At 36.2% G+C, this 23,190-nt stretch overlaps 2 long non-coding RNA genes across 2 annotated transcripts in view; both read right to left on the bottom strand.

Moving 5' to 3' along the window:
* Positions 1-17,995: 17,995 nt before the first annotated feature.
* LOC137642839 (uncharacterized) overlaps positions 17,996-23,190 on the bottom strand; it is a 9,912-nt gene continuing 4,717 nt past the window's right edge. The window contains exon 3 of the long non-coding RNA XR_011044886.1: positions 17,996-18,161. This is a non-coding gene — a long non-coding RNA (uncharacterized lncRNA). The remainder of the gene's footprint in view (positions 18,162-23,190) is intronic.
* LOC137642837 (uncharacterized) lies at positions 19,661-23,010 on the bottom strand. The gene is made up of 2 exons (XR_011044882.1): positions 22,872-23,010; positions 19,661-20,045 (listed from the first exon to the last, which is right to left on the bottom strand). It is a non-coding gene; the product is annotated as an uncharacterized lncRNA (long non-coding RNA).

Raw genomic sequence — 23,190 nt, forward strand, 5'->3', positions numbered from 1 at the left:
TACCCTAACAAGCCCAAAACTGTGCTCTATAGGCTACAGTCATGAATCTATCCACCTAAGGTTAATGCATTTGTGTGGTTTGAATCCTAATTGCATTTTGTAATGTTTACTTCATGAAAATGGTGAAGGCTCTATTATTAACAAGAGTAATTGTGTAATAAGGACTCTTAAATGAGATAAATGCATTGTCTTTAGAATAAATTTCATATTTTATTCCACACCTATTTATTTTCAAAACTAGTTCATTTGAAAACAATCTTACAGATCTCATTATCAATGATCATTATTAAAGGAAATTCAGGCCTTTTAATGTAGTCCTCAGTGATGTGCTGCAGGATTTAAGGTTTCTTATCAATGGCAGTGACAATGCCCTAGTAGAACAATGCCATAGAGACTTGACATGATCGGTGCCCAAGCCCCTTTCTCCAAGCCTGGACAAAGATGAGGAGAGCAGTGGCTGATTATGACCTACCAGGTTGACATAATATATGCTCCCCATAAATCCCTAATCCTTAACTTATAAGGATGGTGAGGTTGCAAGCCAAAGAAACTACAGACCTTGAGCGGGTATCAAACTCCCGCCCAGCATATCTGTAGACGGGGTCGATTTTAACTTATAAATACAGTATACTAAATTTGATCAATTGAATCTTAGATTCTGAGCAGTATTTTTACTAGATAATTCTTGATTGCATTTTTTTTTCCACTTGGTTATAGTGCACAGTTTATATCTAGATGCAATATAAGAAAATCGTTTTAACTTAGTCATGTTTTATCCAATGTATATGAAATCACCTCTCATTGGAGGCATTGTTTTGAGTAGTATAGGTTGGGAAATATAAATCAAATTACATGATTAACATTACCACACTTTAAGTCTTGGATGTATAAGAACAAATGTTATTTAACAACAGAAATGGGATCTCAACTCCGAAAGTACTATGACTGCATCTATTGGAAATTTTTGACATTACCTCACAAAGAGCTGTGAATTCCTAACTTTGCGCAAACGGCAGAGACTAGAAAACCAAATTCCTGTCTCCTACCCACTAGATGCTGTGCTTATATGCTGTTCACTGTCGAACCGCTAATCACTGCAATGACAATTACACCATTGGAGAAACTTATTATAGCTGGACTGCCTTAAAGTTTTTCTAAATATTTCTAGCAAATTTAATCCATAGGACTTCAAATTCCCTATGTCAATTTGTTTACCCTCATGGAAAATATGCATCCTAAATGTAATTTTTTGAGGATGCCAAGAAGCCTAGTCTTGGCTATGCAAGTTAAGCTTTTTTTTTTTTTTTTTTTTTTAGATGTCTGCTCTGATGTGTGATTAATTTAGAAATATATTCAAATTGGCCGTACTTTTAGGTTAAAGGTTAGGTAAATTTTAACTGCTTCAAAGGACAGAAAAGATAGGCTGTCAGGATGTAACTTTAGTACTTATTTGGTAACATACCCGAGCATTTCAGTTTTTATATTATGAATGGACTTACTTATATTCTCACTGTTCATGATGCTGTCCTTGGACTGGACGACCACATTCCCCTCCTTGTCCATGAAGTTTAATAATGCACCCGTAACCCTATTGAAATCTACACAAAATTATATACATATTGCTAAGACTTAATACTTCTTGGTAACTATGTAACTGTTGAGCAATTGAAACCATAATGCATAAAGGGGTGAATATCTTGATTACTAATCTTTTGGTGTTGAATGTTTTATCGTACATATCACGTTTCTGGTGCATTCTACTACTTTTTTTGTAGTTTAAAATATATTTGTAGATGATGCATGCTGTACTGGGATTCCAAAGTGGGAGGAGGGAGGCGAATAAGGACTGATACTTATGTTTGATATCTTTGATGTTTTATTTTCTTATTTTTAAATTTTACTTAGTTTGCCAATTCACTCTAGATAGTTTGAGATTTGTTACTTCTCTAATCTCTCTGAATGCAGGAGGCTGTTGGGGTTAGTGTTGAAGTGCGCATAGTGTAATGTTACCATTCAAATCTTTATGATTGCAGGAGGAAGATGGGGTAAGTGTTGTCAATGCAGGTAGTGGCAAAATTTAACTATTACTTGAAAGATTTTGTTGTGTCTTCTCAGACCTTAACTGTCCAAATTTTTAGCCTTGTACTCCTTTCTCCACTTCCATTCTTTAATCATATTGTCTAGCCTCTTAACTGTTCCTGCCTTCTGCAATTATCGAAGTCTCCCTTACTGTTGTACATGAGTGCTAAAGGGCCAAGTGGACTTTTCCTGGACTCCACATCCCAGAATCATAAAATACACCTATGAAAGTGTTACATGCTGCCTTGATGCTTTTGGTTTTATATGAAGTGTTTTATAATATTTCATAAGCTGATAAACAGAACCTTTGGTCAGGTTAACACTGGTTATTTAAGTTTAAGGATATTTCAAACCCTCAAATTTCAAAAAGTAAAGATTAATCTTAGTAAAGAAACTTACTCGCATTTAAGGGTATAGCTGGGTATGACCTGTGCTCTGTAATTGCTTTGCATGTTTATGGGCAGAAATTACATTTTTAAAGGAATTCTTCAACAACAATGGTTACCAGGATAATTTATTTTACAAAAAAGTACAAATCTTTCTTAACAAAATCAATAATGTTGATACCCAAATTTGTGAAGTAAAAGACATTATATATTTTCGATTTCCTTACATATCGAACAAAATTAATACTATAATAGAAAGGAAAATCAAGCACATAACGAAAACCTACTTCAAAAATATAAATATTAGAATGGTATTTTTCAATAATTTTAAGATAGGCAATTTGCTCAAGTCCAAGGAGTCGTTATCTAGCGAACTATGTTCTATGGTTGTTTATAAATTTGTGTGTCCGAAGTGTAGTTCGGAATATGTAGGTAGTTCGACAAAACTGTTGTCTACCAGAACCTTTGAACATAGAGGCATTAGTTCAAGGACCCTTCTACCGCTGGGTAAGCCTTCTCATTCCTCTATAAGAGATCATTGCCACGGAGTGTGTAACACCAATTTTAATCATCTTGATTTTAGCATTATATGTAAAGCTCGATTTGAGACCGAGCTGAGATTATTAGAAACATTTTACATAGAAAAAATTCAACCAAAACTAAACCTAGATAACTCTGCTTTCAGCAGAAAAGTGTTTTAAGTACTATTTATAATTTTAAATTATCTTATTTTTCTCATGTCTTTTCCAATGTTTTTTATTGTTTGTATCAATGTATGTTTTTAACTTTACAGAACCTGATGATGGACAAATTGTCCGAAACGTTGAAATAAAGGTGATTGGATGAAGATGATGTTTCGATTTGTGCTTGCACTACAATTCCTCATTAAACTGCGTTTCCCCTCGTCTGAGAATTACAGAACTACCATTTTAAGAAGATATGGACAGGAAGCACTACGAGGCGTAAGAAGATGGGAAAAAAGCCTTCAGAGATGGGAGAAAAACAAACTTGATATTTTATTTCTGGAAAGATGTCTTCAGTATGGCTGTATACCAAAATTTGTTCAGTTCAAGTTGTACAGGCGGCAGCTACAGCGAAGACGATTCTACAAAGATTGGCAGAGTTTCTTAATCGAGAATGAACTTCGACAAAACAAGAAAAACGACACCAAGCTGTATCAAGATTTATTATCATGTCACGATAGTATTAAGAGACAAATTTCATTTTTAGATTTTAACCATATTTTACATTGTATCCATAAGGACTGTGAACTTTATAAAAACAAAGTATGTCTAACCCATGCTAAAAAACTTTTTAAACTAGGCGGTTTCTATAAACCACCATCTTGTAATGGCAATAAAGTCGTGTACAATCTCTCTAACTACCAACTAAAAAAAAGAGAAAAATACCTATTATCCTTTGGACTTGACCATTGCCTCAAACCAAAACTCGATCATATTAAAATGAAAGTAAGTATGGAAATATTTGCAAATAAAGTAAACAATTCTTATCTTTGTAATCAGTATAACATGTTTTATGTAACATATGTAATGTCCAATATTTTTTCCAGAAATTTTTGGAAACTAGTGTAGATGCTTTGCATGAGGGATTATTGCCGTCCTTTAGGAGGCTTGGAAATTTTCAACACTTTAAATGCATGTCAACTACTGTATGTAGAAAGCACTTTTTGGAAAGTCATTTTACTATATGATATATATACTTTACTAATTGCATGATGTTTAATTGGTCATGTTAATTTAAGCTCTGTAATATCGTTCGTCTGAAAAATGATAAATCTATAATTTATTGAACAAAAGTCGTGCTCAATATCGTGAATATTATACTGTATCATCTGTTGATTTTCAGATATTGAGATCTTTTTTTGTGGTTTGAAGGCTAGTAACTTCTACAAGTTCACTTAATCATCATCATTATCATTTCTTATAGTACATACATACATATACCAAAGGCACTTCCCCCAATTTTGGGGGGTAGCCGACAACAACAAGAAACAAAACAAAAAAGGGGACCTCTACTCTCTACGTTCCTCCAGCCTAACCAGGGACTCAGCCGAGTTCAGCTGGTACTGCTAGGGTGCCACAGCCCAACCTCCCACATTTCCACCACAGATGAAGCTTCATACTGCTGAGTCCCCTACTGCTGCTACCTCCGCGGTCATCTAAGGCACCGGAGGAAGCAGCAGGACCTACCGGAACTGCGTCACAATCGCTCGCCATTCATTCCTATTTCTAGCACGCTCTCTTGCCTCTCTCACATCTATCCTCCTATCACCCAGAGCTTTCTTCACACCATCCATCCACCCAAACCTTGGCCTTCCTCTTGTACTTCTCCCATCAACTCTTGCATTCATCACCTTCTTTAGCAGACAGCCATTTTCCATTCTCTCAACATGGCCAAACCACCTCAACACATTCATATCCACTCTAGCCGCTAACTCATTTCTTACACCCGTTCTCACCCTCACCACTTCGTTCCTAACCCTATCTACTCGAGAAACACCAGCCATACTCCTCAGACACTTCATCTGAAACACATTCAATTTCTGTCTCTCCATCACTTTCATTCCCCACAACTCCGATTCATACATCAGTTGGTACAATCACTTTCTCATATAGAACTCTCTTTACATTCATGCCCAACCCTCTAATTTTTACTACTCCCTTAACTGCCCCCAACACTTTGCAACCTTCATTCACTCTCTGACGTACATCTGCTTCCACTCCACCATTTGCTGCAACAACAGACCCCAAGTACTTAAACTGATCCACCTCCTCAAGTAACTCTCCATTCAACATGACATTCAACCTTGCACCACCTTCCCTTCTCGTACATCTCATAACCTTACTCTTACCCACATTAACTCTCAACTTCCTTCTCTCACACACCCTTCCAAATTCTGTCACTAGTCAGTCAAGCTTCTCTTCTGTGTCTGCTACCAGTACAGTATCATCCGCAAACAACAACTGATTTACCTCCCATTCATGATCATTCTCGCCTACCAGTTTTAATCCTCGTCCAAGCACTCGAGCATTCACCTCTCTCACCACTCCATCAACATACAAGTTAAACAACCACGGCGACATCACACATCCCTGTCTCAGCCCCACTCTCACCAGAAACCAATCCCTCACTTCATTTCCTATTCTAACACATGCATTACTACCTTTGTAGAAACTTTTCACTGCTTGCAACAACCTTCCACCAACTCCATATAACCTCATCACATTCCACATTGCTTCCCAATCAACTCTATCATATGCTTTCTCCAGATCCATAAACGCAACATACACCTCCTTACCTTTTGCTAAATATTTCTCGCATATCTGCCTAACTGTAAAAATCTGATTCATACAACCCCTACCTCTTATAAAACCACCCTGTACTTCCAAGATTGCATTCTCTGTTTTATCCTTAATCCTATTAATCAGTACTCTACCATACACTTTTCCAACTACACTCAACAAACTAATACCTCTTGAATTACAACACTCATGCACATCTCCCTTACCCTTATATAGTGGTACAATACATGCACAGACCCAATCTACTGGTACCATTGACAACACAAAACACACATTAAACAATCTCACCAACCATACAAGTACAGTCACACCCCCTTCCTTCAACATCTCAGCTTTCACACCATCCATACCAGATGCTTTTCCTACTCTCGTTTCATCTAGTGCTCTCCTCACTTCCTCTATTGTAATCTCTCTCTCATTCTCATCTCCCATCACTGGCACCTCAACACCTGGAACAGCAATTATATCTGCCTCCCTATCATCCTCAACATTCAGCAAACTTTCAAAATATTCCGCCCACCTTTTCCTTGCCTCCTCTCCTTTTAACAACCTTCCATTTCCATCTTTCACTGTCTCTTCAATTCTTGCGCCGGCCTTCCTTACTCTCTTCTCTTCTTTCCAAAACTTCTTCTTATTCTCTTCATATGACTGACCCAGTCCCTGACCCCACCTCAGGTCAGCTGCCCTCTTTGCCTCACGTACCTTGCGCTTTACTTCCACCTTTTGCTCTCTCTATTTTTCATACTTCTCTATACTATTACTCTGCAGCCATTCTTCAAAAGCCCTCTTTTTCTCTTCCACTTTTACCTTCACTCCTTCATTCCACCATTCACTGCCCTTCCTCATGCTGCCTCCAACAACCTTCTTGCCACATACATCACTTGCAATCCCAACAAAATTTTCTTTTGCTAACTTCCACTCCTCCTCTAAATTACCAGTTTCTCTTACTCTCACCTCGTCATATGCCATTTTCAACCTTTCCTGATATTTACTTTTTACCCCCGGTTTTATTAGCTCTTCAACCCTCACTAGCTCCCTTTTACATCCACCTACTCTATTCCCCCACTCTTTTGCTACAACTAATTTTCCTTCCACCAAAAAATGATCAGACATACCGTTAGCCATACCCCTAAACACGTGCACGTCTTTCAATCTTCCAAACATTCTTTTAGTTATCAACACATAATCCATTAATGCCCTTTCTACTACTCTTCCATTTGCCACTCTTACCCATGTATACTTATTTTTATCTTTCTTTTTAAAAAAGCTAGCACTTATTACCATCTCTTGTTCAACACACATATCTACCAGTCTCTCACCACTCTCATTTTCACCTGGTACGCCATACATCCCAATGACACCTTCTACCTCTCCAGCGCCCACTCTAGCATTTAAGTCACCCATAACAACTACATAATTCCTTCTACCCAGTCCTTCTACACACCTAGTTAATTCATTCCAGAACTCATTCCGCTCTTCTTCACTTTTCTCACTACCTGGCCCATACGCACTGACAAACGTCCAACATTCCCTACCCAACCTAACCCTTACCCACATTAACCTAGATGATATCTCCTTCCATTCCACTACTTTACCTGTCATCCATTCACTAAGCAATAAAGCCACACCCTCTCTCGCTCTTCCCCTTTCAATCCCAGACACTCTACCAGACATTTCACCAAACATCAATTCACCCTTTCCTTTCATCTTTGTCTCACACAAGGCCAATACATCCATCCTTCTACTTCTAAACATACTTCCAATCTCACATCTTTTACTCTCTATCGTACTACATCCACGCACATTCAAACACCCCAAAACTAGAGTGCGGGGAGCAGTCACTCTCCCCCCAGCTCCATCTCTTTGTTGCTGTCTCACAGGATTTTTTATACAGGAGAGGGGGTTCCCAGCCCCATCGTCCCGTCCCTTTTAGTCGCCTCTTACGACACGCAGGGATAACGTTGGCGCTATTCTAATTGTTTTATGCCCCCGCGGCCACAGGGGGCATAAAAAACACACAGGAGAGCGTGGTTTGCTTCCGAGGTCTTGCTCTGAGCAATGAGAGCCCAGGGGGCACGTTTGTTGGATGTTCCATTGTTTGTAGTGTTGCCCACATAGGCATTAAAGGTTGGTGGCTAATCTCCATTTCTTTCGCTTATCTCCAGTTTGCTCACTTTCACCCGTGTACTGTTTAGTTAACCAGTCCTTCCTGGTGAAGGTTGTTCCACAGGTAACGCCTCATTGGATGGTCATCAGGTGCTTTACTGCCACTGTTGTATCCTGTGAGCTGCTGCCCGGGTTGCTGTTGTGAAGCTATTGTATTAATTCTTTTTTCTGGTTTTGCTAGTGCTTAGTATGACATAGGGTGGGATACTGGCTACTCTGTATAAAGATGTAATAGTCAGACGAGAGACTTCAGTTTTAGTCTAATTTATGGACGTGGCATGATCATGCTCACACCGTTGCACAGTACTCTGTAGTAAAATTACAAACTGCTTGTCTTGATCTCAGGGTCTGTTCCACAGCTAATGTTGGCATGTTTTCTGAAGAGGTTGTTCCTAGTTGCTAGTTTGTTGGGCGTTTCTGTGAGCTCTTGAAAGGAGTGTGTTCTGGCAATGATGGCAAAGTAGATAGGGTAAGGGGGATTTTATACTGCTTTATCGCTGAATTTTATCTATTTGTTTGCCTACCTGGCTGATTATTCAAGTAAAAGACACAGAAGTGTTTTGCTTGGATTGGCATTTAGGCGTCACTTCTTTTAGTAAGCAGGGAGGGTAGTCAGGATGCTAGACAGTACTAATTCGTTGGTGGTGAAGGGGTCTGTGTGGAAATGCACAGATCGTCTGCGTATGTGCAGCTGGTTATTTCTATGGATGTTAGATAGGGTCGATGCCAGTACTGACCCATGGGGAAGGCCATTGTTCAGGATAATGACAGTACAGTGGTACCTCTACATACGAATTTAATTCGTTCCACAACCAACTTCGGATGTAGAAAATGATCGGATGTAGAAACGAATTTTCCCATAAGAATACATGGTAATTCATTTAATTCGTTCCTCAGCTTAAAAACCCATAATAAATCCTTAATAAATGGCTACACATAATTACACATAATAATAACATAACTGCATAATATGAAAGAAGCATGTAAAAAAGATAATTATAAAGAAATAATAAATACAAAATTTGTTTTATTGCCACTTTACCTTAGAGACAGGCCAACGCAGGTGTAGGATTTGCTACGCCTGGAGACGGACGATCGGCGAGAAGGTAGACATGGTGTTAACATGTTCTTTAAATAAATACTCTCTCTCTCTCTCTCTCTCTCTCTCTCTCTCTCTCTCTCTCTCTCTCTCTCTCTCTCTCTCTCTCAGAAAAAATTAATAGACGTCTCTAACACTAACAGTGAAGAAGAACAAGAGTCTCTCTCTCTCTCTCTCTCTCTCTCTCTCTCTCTTCTTCTTGAACAAGAGTCTCTCTCTCTCTCTCTCTCTCTCTCTCTCTCTCTCTCTCTCTCTCTCTCTTGTTCTTCTTCACTCTCTCTCTCTTGTTCTTCTTCACTGTTAGTGTTAGAGACGTCTATTAATTTTTTCTGAGAGAGAGAGAGAGAGAGAGAGAGAGAGAGAGAGAGAGAGAGAGAGAGAGAGAGAGAAGAGTCTCTCTCTCTCTCTCTCTCTCTCTCTCTCTCTCTCTCTCTCTCTCTCTCTCTTGTTCTTCTTCACTCTCTCTCTCTCTCTTGTTCTTCTTCACTGTTAATGTTAGAGACGTCTATTAATTTTTTCTGAGAGAGAGAGAGAGAGAGAGAGAGAGAGAGAGAGAGAGAGAGAGAGAGAGAGAGAGAGAGATTAAACAAAAATGTGTTGTGTACATATCATTTTTAACAGCGTTAACGAGTTGAAAGACAGTTAAATGTAACTTAAAAAACAATATCAGCGAATCTGAATTCCTTTATTAACTAAAACAAATATTGATACAAACACACTCGTGTGCGTATGCGCAAACACACACACGCACGAGAAGACACGATCGGCGAGGAGGTAGAGATGGTGACTGCGATAACATACCGTAACTTACACTACGGAAATTTTAATCTAACTTAGCTTATTTATTTTTTTATTTTTATTTTCATATTTCATATTTTTTACATCCTTTTTCTTTTGATTTTTTATTTTCATCACTTTCAGTGACGAGTTACGGTATGTTATCGCAGTCACCATCTCTACCTCCTCCCCGACTGTCTCTCTTACTGCGTAGCAATTTTTGCACATGTGTGTGTGTTTGTGCATACGCACGCGAGTGTGTTTGTATCAATATTTGTTTTAGTTAATAAAGGAATTCAGATTAGCTGTTATTACTTTCTTAGTTACATTTAATTGTTTTTCAACTCGTTGACGCTGTTAAAAATCATATGTACTCTAAACACATTTTTGTTTAATCTCTCTCTCTCTCTCTCTCTCTCTCTCTCTCTCTCTCTCTCTCTCTCGGAAAAAAAATAATAGACGTATCTAACACTATAACAGCGAAGAAGAACGAGAGAGAGAGAGAGAGAGATTTTATTTAAAGAACATGTTAATGCTATGTTTAGAGAGAAACAGAAAAAGAGAGAAGTCTTATTTAAAAGAGCTTGTTAATGCTATCATGGTTTTCTTTGCTTCATTTTTTTCTTTCTTTCTGTTCATCACGCTGGCCCTTCTCACAAATGATCGTTGCCAACAATCTTTGTCCTTTATCCCTATCAACAAAAGGCGTTCTATCTCTTACAGGGTATTGCTACGATGTCTTGTAATAATGGTGAACCCCTTTGATAGTTATTTGCTTTAATGGCTGCCTTCAGCTTGATGATCCTCGAGAGCATAGGCCTATTCCGGCCATATTGTTTAGCCATACAGTATCACTCACATGCACACTGCTCTCATGTTTTTCTATGATTTCTTGCTTCAGTTCTAATGAAAGAATTGCCTTCTTCCTGTACTGAAACTTGGCTTCTTAGGCACCATGATTAAAGGTAAAATCAAAAAGGAAATGTGAGAAAAGGAAGAAAATAAGCACTGTTAATAACAGACCAAACACAAGACAACCACACGATACACACAAGAATAGAGAACTGAGCACTCGACGCTCAATGGCGTAATGTTTACTTCGTGTGTCGAAATAAAATTCGGGTGTAGAGTCAAAAATTTGCTCGAATTTTACTTCGGATGTTGGAAAATTCGGATGTAGATACGTTCGTGTGTAGAGGTTCCACTGTATTATTGGTAAAACTATATAATTGTTATAATTGTAAACTTATAACAAGAACTATGAGGCTTAACAGTTTCATTGTTAAAAATTGTCCTTTAGTTATATATAACATGAATTAGTTTTTGGAAAATTTTGAAACTAAGGAATTTTAGCTATCAAAAGATGACTTGATATTGTGCCATATTATTTGAGACATCTAAAATATCCAGGAGAATAATACACACACCTAAAATAACTGGGAATTATCATAGGCGATTTGAAAAAGTTCTTTCGAAACTTGATACAGTGTTAGAACATTTGGATAGATAACAATGCTTTGTAATTTTGTTATATAAAATTACTTGATAAAATTTGAGCATTTGGTCTTGAAGTGTAAACAATATCTAAGCTAGCTGTGACTTGGTAGCATTTATTTTTCAACTAAAGTGTTGTACTCTCGTAAAAAAATATTATAAACTTTTACAGAGACTACATACAAATGGTTGGATCTTGTCCATGGTTGTGAAATCCCCAAATCTATCTTTTATGCTCGGAATGAATTTGAGTTACATGTGTGAAGTATCCTATCGTACTATTCTTTGATTATTGAAAATTGGGAAAGATTATCAAGTTGTAATGATAATGACTTTTTCTTTTTGCAAAGCATGAAATTAAAATCTCTGAAAATTTTACCCGGTTTTTGTTTATAATTTACAGTAATGCAAGTTTGAAGATTTTAATGCCTGGGAAGAAGTTATGTCTAGGTGGATTCAGTAAACTGTAACTATTACATTAGGGATTATCAGTTTTAAATAGTCGAGTAGACTACACTGAATGAAGAAGCTTATTGGTCATGACTTTGTCTTTATATTCTGGGCTACCAAGATCAGGTGCATGTGGACATAAGATTTTGCAAAAATTCTTCAAATTTATGCTCCTTGAAGATTTTTCCATTTAATATTTGCTGATATCGGTACACATGTAAGTTTTAATCAATCATTACTTATCAGAGAATTTTGGTGATTTTGAAAAAGTTCCTGAATGTTTTTAAATTTCTCACTAGCATATTTTAGTCATTAACCTTGGAAGATGTCATAACTTTGGCAAGCAGATTTCATTAGTTTATTTTTTCTGTCCTATAAGTTCCTTATGCATATCATGTATAACATAAATCAAAATTAAGCAAATAAGGTACAGTTTAACATAAATTTTTTTATTAAATTAACTTTGTGTTAAAACTTTTAGAATTTGTTTAAGCTTACTGTCAAGTTTGTTGTATATATGATGGTAAATTATATGAACTGGTAAATATTGGTTATTTCTTCATATATTAAGTACCTTTTAGCTTATTCTAGGAGCTAATACAGTAAGAATTTTTCAAATATAGTTCGTGATGTACCTGCAATTTACATTTATGTGCAAAAAGTTCTGTACTATATTAATAAATTTTGAAAGATAATGGTATTTCCGCAAGGTATCATAATTCCTGTTTTCCTTGGCGTTCTGCTAAAGACTACACAGTTAAAACACTGTGGTGAATGTCTGGAACTCCTCTGATTAGAAATTTAGGGTAATTCTGTTTTCTCTATAAATTGACATGCTTTTTTATATTTATAGATTCCATCTGTAGATCCATAATTGCTGATTACTGTTAACGATTATAACTACAGTTATCATGATTTTATTTGAAACATAGGTAGGTCTAGGGCATTTGATAATATCTCCATAGTTTGACATTTTTAGCAAGTTATATTGCCGTTAATCTAAAATTCTGTATATTATCCTAAATGCATGTTTTAACTTGAAGTATGAACTATTAATTAGCATTGAGTAAAACATGGAAGTAGTTTTAGAGAAATATTTAGTATTACCAGTTAGGTCAAATCCTAGTGATCAGACTATTTCGAAGTGTTATGAAATTTCAAACTTGCAGCAAATGTTATTTTGAACAGGGTAACATAGGTCGTCTTAAAAAAAATTAAACCTATCCTTACTGTTCTTGAATGTTTTTGAGTTTTCATTACTTGTCTCGTTTATCCTTGTCACTGTGCTATTTTTTCCTGTTGGAGCCCTTTGATTTATATTATAGCATTTGCTTTTCAAACTAGGGTTGTAGATTAGCTAATAATAATCACATTCAACCCAGACTATGACAATTTTATTTAGTGCTTGAGGAGATGAGAAATTTGAAATGCTCTTATATTCAGTAAGCTTTAGTTTATTTTTTTTATAATTAAGTGACCATATAGTTGAAAAATAATTAGCTAAAGTGTTATTTGCAGTCCTAAATGTTAACCTTTGCAATGAAGTTTGTCCTTTGTTTATCCCTGAATTCGATGATTAATTCAGTAATCTTAATAAATCTCATAAATTGACATCACTTGCAGTGATTAATTGTAACATTTCTTTATAGCTCTTAGTCATTTTTTTTAATGATCCATGGTGGCAGGCCCCCAAAATATAGAAATGTTAAAACAGAATGTTATGATTATGACTTTAATTGCTATTATGCGTGAGTTTTAGATAAACAAATATAAATTATAAACTAATTTCACAAAGAGCAAATTATTTCATGTGTTTAGTGTTACTGTGGAAATATGCTATTTATAATGGGCATTCCCCGTCTTGTTTTTTTTTTATCTTTTTTCCTCGCCAGTGTATTTTACCTTGTTGAAGTCTTTAAGCATATGGCATTCCTAAATTTAGGTGGTAGCTTAGCTAATAATGATAATCTTTTCCAACCCAGACTACGACATTTTATATAGTTCTTGAGAATCGGGTGAGGAATTGGTCACGCACTTCCAGTTAGTAAGGTTCAATAATATAAGTCTTGCAGCAGTTTTTGGTAGTTGTGGTATTGTTTATAATAAAGTGACCTGACAGTTGAAAAAACTAGCTTGATTTTCATGGTACTGAAAGTTAACTTTTGCGCAAATGTCTGTACTTTGTCTAAGATCCATGTGGTTATTTAGGTAGTTCATTGTTATATGAATTAATACTACCCATGCATTACTTAATCTAAACTTTTCACGTTTTTATAGCATTCATTTAAGTCTTATGAAAAATCTTGGGAGGCCTGTCCCAGTAAAAATTAAAACCTTCTTATCAGTATTTGATGGTAGCATGCAGAAGACCAATTAGTTATGTTTGTGAAAATTATATGAATTAACAACTAATTTCACTAACAGATAAAAATTATTCCAGATGAGGTATGTTGACAGTGAACTTGGTTTTGGATGCGCTCTATTGTAAGTGCTCAGGATTTGAAGGTTATTAATTATAAGTGCTCAAGATTTGGAGTTATCAAAACGATGAATGCCCTTCGGTAAGGCAGGGAGAAAAAAACTTCCTGAATTTTAGTAAATTATTTTATGTTGACTGTTATTAAATGAAGAATTTTTGAAGAAAGTAATTCCTCGAATTAAATCACAATTGTTTGTTTTTATGGGTCTAAGTTTAGTTGATGGATAGGGTTACATCATCTAGTCAGTAAACTCTAGATTAGAATCTTTAAGCTAAATCATAATCATTGGCATTTAATTTGTATGAACTAATACTTAAAGGTCAAGCTTATATATATTTTAGTTGAATATTATAAGGTATCGCATTTTAATTGTAAGTGCGTGAAGTGTGCCATCTCTACCCTATTTTGTCAAATAAACCTAATGCTAACCAAACTTTTCTTTCAGAAGGTACTTGGGGGAAAGAGCCCTTGGCAGACGACATTGTAGTATGAGATAAGGGTCAACCCTGAAGAGGAGGTGGAAGGGTAATATCCAGGCTAAGACTTCGAAGAATGCTGTAACTGCTAAACACAGCATTACCTACTTCAATTTTATATAGTGCTTGAGGAGTAGGTGTGAAATTTGAAATGCTCTTATATACGGTAAGCTTTAGAGTTGTAGATTTTTTTTATAATCAAATGAACATATAGTTGAAAAATAAATAGCTTAAGTGTTATTTGCAGTCTTGAATGTTAGCCTTTGCACTGAAGTTTCTTTTGTTTATCCCGGAAATCTATGATTAATTCAGTAATCCTCATGAATCTCATATATATGGACATCACTTTCAGTGATTAATTGTAACATTTCTTTATAGCTTTGTAATTTTTTGAATGATCCATGGTTAAAGGACCCCAAAATATAGAAATGTTAAATTAGAATGTTATGTTCATGACTTTAATTGCTATTCTCCATGAGGTTTGGATAAACAAATATAAATTATAAACTAATTTCACAAAGAGCAAATTATTCCATGTGTTTAGTGTTACATTTCTTGAAATATGCTATTTATATTGTGCATTGCCCGTCTTGTTTCTTTTTCTATTTCTTTTCCTTGCCAAAGTATTTTACCTCGTTGAAGTATATAAGCTTATGGCATTCCTGAATTCAGGTGTTAGCTTGGCTAATAATGATAATGATTTCCATCCTAGACTACAAAATTGTATATAGTTCTTAAGAATCTGGTGAGAATTTGGCTACACACTTCCAGTGAGTAAGGTTCAATAATGTAAGTCTTGCAGATGTTTTTGGTAGTTGTGGTATTGTTTTATAATCAAGTGACCTGACAGTTGAAAAAAAATTAGCTTGATTTTTATAGTCCTGAATGGTAACTTTTGCGCAAATGTCTGTACTTTGTCCAAGATCCATGTGGTTAATTAGGTAGCTCATTGTTATATGAATTGAGACTTTCCATGCATTACTCAATTTAAAATTTTCACGTTTTTATAGCATTCATATGTCTTTTAAAAAAAAATTGGGAGCCCTGTCCCACTAAAAATTAAAACCTCCATATCAATATCTGATAGTAGCATGCAGAAGACCAATCAGTTATGTTTGTGAAAATGATGTGAATTAACAACTAATTTCATTAATAGATCAAAATTATTTCAGATGAGGTTTGTTGACAGTGAACTTGGCTTTGGATGTGATCTATTTGAAAGCCATCAATTATAAGTGCTCAAGATTTGGAGTTATCAAGACGATAAATGTCCCTACGGTAAGGTAAGGAAAAGAAGATTGCCAGAATCTAGTATATTTTATTTAAAGAAATTTTGAAGAAAGTAATTCCTTAAAGTAAATCACAATTGTGAATTTTTATGGGTCCAAGTTTATAGTTGATTGATAGGGCCACAGTACCTAGTTTAATAAACTCTTGATAGAATCTAAGATTGGCTTTTAATTTGTATGAATTGATAGCAAGGTCATGCTTATACATTTTAGTTGAATATTCATAATGAATTACAATTTAATTGTGTGTCAAGTGTGCCATGTCTACCCTATTTCATCAAATCAATGCTAACCAAATTTTTCTTTCAGTAGGTACTTGGGGAAAGAGTACTTGGCAGACGACATTGTAGTACGAGATATGGGTCAACCCTGAAGAAGAGGTGGAAGGGCAATACGGGGAAAGAGACCTTGGCAGATGATATTGTAGTACAAGATATGGGTCAACCCTGAAGAAGAGGTGGAAAGGCAATATGCAGGCCAAAGCTTCGCTAAATGCTGCTTAGTCAGCAAAATGTAGCTACTAAGAAGTAAAACATCAAGTCTGACTAACCTCTTCTTATAAATACGTTCAACTAATCTGAGTGTTATTGTTTACATGGAACCATGTAATGAAAACAAAACAAAATAATGTTGAAATACATTTAATAATTACAGGTAAAAGAACAAAGAAATAAAAGTGGATAAGGTATTTATTTGTATTATTTACTCAAGGTAAAATTAGTCAGGATATTATATAAAAAGCAGTATAAAATTGTATTTCTACTCATATAATTCTCTTCTCCAGCTAGTTTTTTAAACTCTTTAGCTCTTTTCATTTAGGAAAATCCTCCTCTTGTCGAAGTAGATTCCTCCTGCAGGCTCCTTCCATCGAAGCGGGCTCCTCCCGTCGAAGCGGGCTCCTCCCGTCGAAGCGGGCACCTCCTGCAGTCTCCTCCCGTCGAAGCGGGCTCCTCCTGCAGGCTCCTCCCGTCGAAGCGGGCTCCTCCTGCAGGCTCCTCCCGTCGAAGCGGGCTCCTCCTGCAGGCTCCTCCCGTCGAAGCGGGCTCCTCCTGCAGGCTCCTCCCGTCGAAGCGGGCTCCTCCTGCAGGCTCCTCCCGTCGAAGCGGGCTCCTCCTGCAGGCTCCTCCCGTCGAAGCGGGCTCCTCCTGCAGGCTCCTCCCGTCGAAGCGGGCTCCTCCTGCAGGCTCCTCCCGTCGAAGCGGGCTCCTCCTGCAGGCTCCTCCCGTCGAAGCGGGCTCCTCCTGCAGGCTCCTCCCGTCGAAGCGGGCTCCTCCTGCAGGCTCCTCCCGTCGAAGCGGGCTCCTCCTGCAGGCTCCTCCCGTCGAAGCGGGCTCCTCCTGCAGGCTCCTCCCGTCGAAGCGGGCTCCTCCTGCAGGCTCCTCCCGTCGAAGCGGGCTCCTCCTGCAGGCTCCTCCCGTCGAAGCGGGCTCCTCCTGCAGGCTCCTCCCGTCGAAGCGGGCTCCTCCTGCAGGCTCCTCCCGTCGAAGCGGGCTCCTCCTGCAGGCTCCTCCCGTCGAAGCGGGCTCCTCCTGCAGGCTCCTCCCGTCGAAGCGGGCTCCTCCTGCAGGCTCCTCCCGTCGAAGCGGGCTCCTCCTGCAGGCTCCTCCCGTCGAAGCGGGCTCCTCCTGCAGGCTCCTCCCGTCGAAGCGGGCTCCTCCTGCAGGCTCCTCCCGTCGAAGCGGGCTCCTCCTGCAGGCTCCTCCCGTCGAAGCGGGCTCCTCCTGCAGGCTCCTCCCGTCGAAGCGGGCTCCTCCTGCAGACTCCTCCCGTCGAAGCGGGCTCCTCCTGCAGACTCCTCCCGTCGAAGCGGGCTCCTCCTGCAGACTCCTCCCGTCGAAGCGGGCTCCTCCTGCAGACTCCTCCCGTCGAAGCGGGCTCCTCCTGCAGACTCCTCCCGTCGAAGCGGGCTCCTCCTGCAGACTCCTCCCGTGAGAAGCGCCGAATTCACTTAAGTTTTCTTTTCATTGATGACTTCCAACACTCATCCCCAAATCTGGTCAAGAATCCGTTTTACCACTCACTAACTCCAGGCCTCTTGACAATGCACATGTTTCCACCGATGCAGAAACATTCTTTCTGCTGCCAGCAGTCAATTTTCAGAATGATGTACCAAGTTTTCACTGCATATGCCATTCACTAGTCCTGTGGATTAAATAAATTTGACCGATGAAAGAAAAATTGACGTATGTTGAAGATATCATTAGTACCAGCTATATTTTATAAAATATTCATTGTGCAAATTAAGGTATTTCTATTGCTGCTACATAAATATCCCATTGTTACAACCCAGTCAACATATTTGCAGAACAATCTTATTCCATCAAAGGGTTTAGAACTCTCTGGCTTTGACAAATCCAGAAAAAAAAAATTCTTCCTAACAATCAAAGTACACTTATCAGTTTCAAGAAACTTTTTAGTTTAGAGATAATAAAAATAAAAATAAAATGGTGACTTCTCCAACCTACTCCCAATAATCTGGGAATTATTTGATGAAGGATAATACTACTAGCAACTATTATCCCTAGTCTCACAAAGTGGAATGTGATTAGCAGAATTGGTTTAAATTGAAAATTTCAACCTTTTTACCTTATTATAGGAAATAAGTTTCACTTAATTCTTCAAAAGCTTCAAGACATCCAATGTTACTTCAAGCTTAAATTTTTAGGAAAAAAAAGTATTTCCCAAAAGTTAAAAGTATTTCGAAGTTATCCTTTAAACTTTTTTGAAAAAGAATGTTAAGACTTTAATGTGCAGTATTTGAAAGAAAAATCTGCAATAAAACTAAACTTATTTTTACTTTCTAATAAAATTGTCTTAATACTCCACACATAAGGTAAAGGTGCAAATAATCAATATTACTTAAACTCAAGTTTGTTTACCAATTAACTTCGCCCTAAGACTGAATAATTTGGTACTTTATTATGTTGACTGGAAAAATGTATCTTCATATTGTTAAGGTTTATGTAAAATCAAAAACTTCCCTCACCTGGTAAGACTGATTATTTTAATTTGCATAGAGGTAATTATCTCAGGTTCAAGATTATTACTTCTGCAAAAGAAACTAAAAGATCTATTTCAAAGTTTATGGGCCATTTTGATTTTCATATGTATTTTCCCTGGTTCAAGTTAAGTTTACTTTCTGCAAGAGCAATTTTGTATAAGATCCATTTTAAAATTCCTCCACATTAAAATATATTTCTATGCAATGTCTCAGCTTATTCCTATGTTTCATTCTTCAATAGGGTTACTATTCCTTCAGGGCTCTACGTCTTGTATTAGCCAGCTTTTCCAACCATTGCTATGGCTTGGCTGGTAATATAAAATTAGTTTCCTCAGCATTAAAGTTTTATAGAGTTTTATAGGGAATTTTATACAGCCAAAGAAAAGTTTTGGTATTCATGATAAAGTTTCTGCCTAAAATTGCTTGCTAATTTTCAGTATAAAGTTGCCTTAGAACATTCATTATAGCCTACAGTGCATTATAGATGGTATGGATATAATGATATACACCATTTGCATTACTAACTATGCACGTAAGCACAATTAACCATAACTGCACATGATATAACTCAAGTTTCAAATTTATGATTCATCCAAATTAAAAAATTCTTTACGCTGTGTGTAGTGATGAAAAATAAGACTTCGATTAATGTTTTATTTAAAATTATATATGGAATATTACAAAATGCCAATTAGTAACAGCAATGGGGGTACCATTGAAACATTGGTAACAATTAGAGGCAAGTCTTAAAAAACAAATTAATTAGTAAATACCAAATTAAACTTAAATTAATTAGTAAATACCAAATTAAATCTTTTTACTACATTAAAATTTATTGTATTAAAGACAAAGTGGAAATTAAATCTTGGAACTTTCCACACTGATATTGACACTTAATAGATTCAGTTTGAACATCAGTTTGGCTGTATCCATTTGTCGCTATGAGTTTTTGCCACTTCATTTCTTGAACGAGTCGAATCGATTGATAACTAGATGGATTGACGTTGTGACAGGTATTGTCTTATCTGAAATGGGAAATTTTACTTTGTTATACTAGTATTGAGAATGTATTTTACAGTATTTTAATTACAGTTTCCAATATTCGATATGTAGGCTAAATAGTCAACTGATAAGAATTTAAAATTAGTGCAAAAATTTTTATCCTCATGAAAATGGCACATATGAATCTAGCAGTCAACTTACTGTAATGGACTTACTAGAACTGATATTTCCTAATAGGAAAATACCTATGAAATTAATGACAGCCACTGTTTTTGCCTCAATTAACGATCATGAATATATCAAGGGATAATTACTAAAAAGTAAATATGGAAGTTTTGATGGACACTTGCTTTTTAAGAGTGTTACTATTGACTTAAGTTATGAAAAAACTGTACTGTTACAGTTGGTAAGAGTTTCAAGATCATATTCTAAAAAAATGTTCGACCAATATTGCTATATCAAATTTGTACATAGCTCGAAAACATTAGTGGAAATTTAACTCCTGGCGTTTTTTACAAATGCACATGCAATAGCTAGTAGGTAAAGAAAATCCACATTTGTTTATCAGATTAAAAGTAGCATTAACACAAATTTCACATTTCTTATTTAAATATCAAACTTTTATGTTAAAGAATAATTGGGAGTGAGAATAAGCAGTGCTACCATATATAAATTTCTACATAAATAGCCTTACTTTTTAGTTTGGAATAAGTGGTCAACATTAAAAAAAAAAAAAAAAAAAATTGCTTGCACTTTTTATTAGAGCTATCAATATGGCAAGCGTATTACTAATTAAGATCTTACATTCAAGAAATTCAAACGCCTTTAACTTGCTTTGTTCATATGGGCTTACTATCTCTAATGGCATTTTAGAGTTTCCATAAGTTACAAAACTATTCCAAAAAATTTGGGATTTATAGCAATGTAGTAAACATTCCTTCTCAAATATTCCAGGCCTAGAAAATTTTCCAGCTCTACTAAAAATTATAAATAAAATTATATTGTAACGTTAAAAGTAAACCAAGTTAAGAAAACGCCAGTTAACATGTTCAGTACAGTTTAAAAAATTGAGTTACTTGATATTTCAGCATTTAATCCTTGAACGATGGTTCTTGTCAAGAAGTTAGAAGTTTAGAACACTGCTCTCAGATATACCTTCTCCATTGTGTAAAGAACCCAAAACTTATAATGGTTGTTTTAAGGCAAACTTTACCTGAGAATATTAAAGAGCATTGAAAAGTGATATAAGAATACTAGTTTATAAAATTGATAGCTTTTCTAGCACCAAGCCAGTCTTTACTACAAAACTAAGATTTTTAAATCCTAACAACCTTAAATACCTTACTATACATTAAAAAACACAGGTATGATACTAGCAATGTAATTTAAACATTAACACTGCTCTTAAGACAATAGCAGGAAATGTGCACCAAGTGATTGACCCCGGGTTGAATAGTATAAAATTGCTATGAGGGAAAATTTCCTTTGACAATAGGCCAAAGTTGAATAACCTACCTTATTTGCAGTTAATTGAAAATTACGCTCACATACTTTTAGGAACCAAATTATGGGTTAATAGAGCCAGAATTTATAAACATTCGTACGACTTGAAATTTAGTACTTAGGGGAGAACATTCGCAACCGGATTCTACTACCTAGTACCTTAGTGGATAGTGTTCCACAAATAACAATAAAAGTGACCGAAGGATATGAATTATGCCCCCCCCCCAAAAAAAAAAAAAAAAAAAAAAACAATAGAAAAAAAACCTAGTAACTCAATAATACAGCACTTGGAAAAATACAAAAAATTACCCGGGCTCAACATTACGTGATTAAATATACACAAGTATATTAAAATTTGTATTTTTTAATTTTGTAAAAGACTGGCACTAGTTGAGTATCTTAGGCAATTATCGAGTTTTTAAAAACCCACCCTTCTGTTACTCCACATCCGGTTACGAGACAAAATGGGTCCTAAAACTACCAGCTATATGCGTTTCCGAAAAACTCCAGGATCGAGAACACTCTGTAAAGCGAAATTGACCGTAAAGTTATGTGTATAAACTTAGATTTATAGGCTTGGTAAATTCGATTTCAAAACCCACTAGCACAGAGCTGCAAAATCTCTATATAAAACTATACCTATTAATTCACTTCGTTTAACGCTAGGTTTCTTAAGATTTAAATATATTAGCTTCGTAAGTTTTATATCAAACTCAATAGCACATTGGGAGTTACAAAACTTCCGATAGCAAAGCAAACCACTTTAAAATTCATTGTTAAAAGCTAGATTTCTTAGGATTAGCAATAAAGGTTACCGTTGTTACTTCCACTTAAAAGTGAACAAGTATGATTTTTTTTCCCAATAAAGACTACTAAATAGCTCCATGATTTAGTGTGCATTAGATTTTACGACTTACAATAATTGGTTCCTAACTTCACTAACATTTCCGTTAATAGAATGGAGGGAGGCCAAGTACGCTTGGGAACTACCCATGAACTTTAATTCGATTATAAAAATACAACCTACTCACTATTACAAACATTGTCTACCTTTGAGAAATTTCAAAATCGAAACAAAATTACAGAATTTTACTTTATTACTATTCACTACAAGAAAAAAATATATTGAAGTTATTAATACTGATATTTTTCCATGTTTAGATAATCGGAATTGAACACACGCCTTTTTACTAAATATTGAATAGATAAAACTAAACACTAACTCTCAACACTATTCCAAGAAAAACCTAACCAAAGTTTTCATTACCACTCATTAACATACTGAAAATGCTCTGTCACTGAACTAGATATCCCAAAAATTAAGCAATTCCACAAAAGAAAACTACCTTAACCGGTTTACCACATAGCTTGGGTGCACGACACACGAAGAACCATGAAAAATCACTTGGTTGCAGCTGATGGTTTCTGAAGAGAACTTGCACTCCCGTCACCCCAATGTCAACTGAGTTTCCTTACCGTTTAGCTTGAAATGTTAACTATTACAATGATGTGGGAAGTAGGAAGTTACCTATTAGTAATTTCTAGTAATTTTGAAGGACGGGTAACGCCATCTATTTATATATTGATACACTAGAAATGGATTTATGTATACAGTATTTGTTTCCAAACAGAAATGTCTACTATCGTGAACATTTAATATAATGG

This window comes from Palaemon carinicauda, chromosome 6, assembly GCF_036898095.1.
Source record: "Palaemon carinicauda isolate YSFRI2023 chromosome 6, ASM3689809v2, whole genome shotgun sequence".
Taxonomy (NCBI): domain Eukaryota; kingdom Metazoa; phylum Arthropoda; class Malacostraca; order Decapoda; family Palaemonidae; genus Palaemon; species Palaemon carinicauda.